Source organism: Tupaia chinensis, unplaced genomic scaffold (assembly GCF_000334495.1).
Source record: "Tupaia chinensis unplaced genomic scaffold, TupChi_1.0 Scaffold000321_1, whole genome shotgun sequence".
In the NCBI taxonomy this organism is placed as follows: Eukaryota; Metazoa; Chordata; class Mammalia; order Scandentia; family Tupaiidae; genus Tupaia; species Tupaia belangeri.
The window spans coordinates 226,208-229,925 of NW_006159815.1; positions in this window are offsets into that span (position 1 = coordinate 226,208).

The following is a 3,718-nucleotide window of genomic DNA, read 5'->3' on the forward strand; positions in this document are numbered from 1 at the left end:
TGAAACCATACTCCTTCTGTTGTTATAGAGTCATAAAATTATACAAAATTATAAGACATATTTTGAACATTATCTTTAAAATTCAGTATTTTGAAATTTTGAAAGTTGTTGGTAAACTGTCAAGAATTATGGATTTTGAGCTAAAATTTTTTGCTACGTAAAATAAATGTTTGTGGAAAAATGTAAAAATAAATAAATGAAAGAAAAAAAGTAAAAGAAAAAAAAGAAAAAAAAAGAAGATAAGTTATCACCAGGAGATCTACATTAAAAGAAAGCAACTTCTCCAGAATTAAAGAGACTGAAACCAGATACTGATATGAATGTACAAAAAGATTTAAGGAACACCAAATGTAGCACATGTCTATGTAAGCAAAATATAGGCTCATATCTCATGACTGAAACCAATCCAACAGCATTCTAAAAATATTATACATTATTGCCAGATAGGATCTATTCCTGGAATACAAGGATGATTCAACATGTATAAAACAACAAATGTAATAGATCATATTATAAGAAAAAAACGACAAAAATCTTATGATCATATTAATTGACACATAAAAAGCATTTGATAAAATATAAGAGTCCTTTATGGTTACAAATCAACAAAATAGGCATAAAAAGTACATTTTATAACCAAATAAAGTCCATATGTGACATTCCTGAAGCTAACATAATATTGAATGAGAAAAAGTGGAAACTTTTTCAACTTCGAACTAGAACAAGACAGAGACGTCCACTTTCTTCTCCCTCATTCAACATAGATATAGGAAGTACTAGCTAATACAGTCAGATGAAAGAACAAAATAAAAGGCACATAAATTAGAGAAGAAAAAATTAGATTGTCCCTATTTGTGGCTGACTTGATTATATAATGGTTCATTAGAAAAGTCAAGATGCATTTCTAGTTTTGTTTTGTTTTGTTTTGTTTTGTTTTGTTTTTTACAACCCAATATATAGGAAAACCTAAAGAACCCACCAAATAACTCCTACAAGAAATAAACAAATGCAGTAAAGATATAGGATACAAATCCAGCATTCAAAAATCTGCAGTGGCTATCTTCATGGCACAGGGCTTAAATACTATGTGTAAGGAGCCAGATGCTACATAATTACCTGTGGTTTGAGTCCACGGCCCTGTGGGCTTGGGAAACACATTGAGTGTGTGTATGTGTGCATGTGTCCAAAATCCTGATGGGAAGGTGAACTGGAGGAAAGGGATTTCAGCATCCCCTGAGCACTCTGGCTGTCAGTTTAGTCCAGAGGATAGTTCCCAGGTAGGTTTATAACCCATAATGGACATATATACTTCATTTTGGGGTGCTTTCTCTCTCTTCCTGAATTTCCATCTCTCTATCACTTTCTCTGGCAAGTATATAAGGCCTTGGGTAACAAAAAATATCTGTAGCATTTTTCTCCACCATGAATAAACTGAGAGAAAAATGAAGAAGGCAATCCCATTGACAATAACCACAAAAACTATTTGGAAGGAATCTCACCAAGAAAGTGAAAGACCTCTATGAATAAAATTGTAAAAGCTGAACAAGTTACTTGAAAAATACACAAAAACCAGGAAGACAATCCTTTTCATAAATTTGAAGAATCAATATAGGTGCTATACCTATACTACACCACAGTGATCTACAAATTCATTAAAGTTCCTACAAAAAACCAGCAGTGTTCTACACAGAAATAATTATAAAATTTATACAGAATCACAAAAGACCCATATAATCTGACCAATACTGTACAAAAGGAATAACGTTGGAGGCATCTTACTTCCTGACTCCATAATATATTGTAAATCCATAATCACCAAAATGGCATGGTACTGGAAAAAATAAAAAAACAGACATACAGACCAAATGAATAGAATAAACAGAAACAAACTTAACATACAGCCATCTGTTTTTTGACACAGGCCACAGTTCAAGCCTGTGGAAAAAAGACAGTTTTCAATAAAGGGTTCTGGAAGAACTCAATATTCACCAACATTTGAGTAAAACTAGATCATCTCTCACCAGTTACGTTTAACTCAAAATGGATTAAAGCCTTTAATATAATGGCCAAATTTATAAACCTAATAAGGAAAATGTAGGAAAACAACAACATGTTGTAGTGGGCAAAGACTACTTAAATAAAACCCGTGAGGCATACACAAAACCATCAAAAATAGAGAAACTTGATTATATAAGATAAAATATTTCTGAACAGCAAAGAAAATAAAAAACAGAATAGAGGCACAATGATGTTGTAATATAAAAAAACATAATCCAGCAGTGGTGGCTAAGTTGTGGATTCCCATATCGCTGATCATGGTTCAAGTCCTGGACCAGGCAGCTCAAAAATGACAACAAATAAATAGATAAGTAAAAATAATTATTTAAAAAGAATACTGTATTTCACAAGCATATACAATGATAACTTATGAACCAGGAATGATTTCAAAATGAAAGTATATGTATAATTATATTTATTTATATTTATCTGTATATGTATATATATTTACTGATCATAATTTTATGTGTACATAATTGTATGTGTACTTACATGCAACGGGCAGCACAGTAGGTTTATTTACACCAGCATTACCACAAACACATCGGTAATTGGTTACTCTACAAGGTTATGACAGCTATAACCACACTAGGTTATAGAAATTTTTGGGCTTCACTATAATCTTCTTGGACCACATTAATATATATAGTACATTACTGAAATATACTGTTATGCAGTACATTACTACATTGGTCAAGAAATATAACTTTGGACAGTCTGTGGCATAATCAGCACATACACACTAGCCGAGAGAAATTTATGGAGAGTTCTTCAGGAACCTGTAGTAGTTTCCTGCCACACATTCCAGGTTTAAACTATGTATCAAGTAGATACTTGTAGGAGTTGTCTGGGACCATGCTATATGAGCAACTCTAGAAACAGTTACTGAGTGGTTTGTGTTTTAGCCATCAGTAACAGTTACCATTGTAGAACACTGAATGTTCATTTTCAGGTTAGCTGGGAAACACTATCCTCTATGTGAAACCTATTATCTATGTGACCAATAAAAACTATCTCATGATTCATATCTCTTGAGAATTTAGCATGCTACCCCCTTAGAGTCAATTCAAACCATGTAATAAATATGTTTTTCCCATAGTATCAGAAAAAATAGAGAACACTTTGTACTCATCTCACAGGGCTCTAAGGTCTGATAACATGCCTATTTCACCATGTCAATTTTTTTTTTTGAGAGATTTTCACTGTAGGGCGTGTGCGCTCGCCAGACAGACAGAGAGAGACATAGAGACAGAAAGCGAGAAATCACCCCCCCAGGGGGGATGGTCACGCCACATCCCTTCTCCTCCATTCTCCTCTCGGGATCTTGGGCACGCACGCACACGCGCCCGGTGTGAGTTTTAAGCCACCGGGTCTGGGACACGAACCGCGGTTGACTATGTGGGAGTCCAGCAACATAGCCATTACGCTAACTGCTGGTTCCCACCATGTCAATTTTATCTTGCTTCTTTATACATTTCTCATGCTGAGTTTTATTATTTTTATTCTTCCATTTTAATTTAAGAACCCTCATAAAATTCCTAAATATAATGTAAAACAAGTGGGGAGATCAGAAAGCAACTTACTGGGAACCAGCAGTTGGCGTAATGGCTATGTCACTGGACTCCCATGTAGTCGACCGCTGTTCGAGTCCCGGACCCGG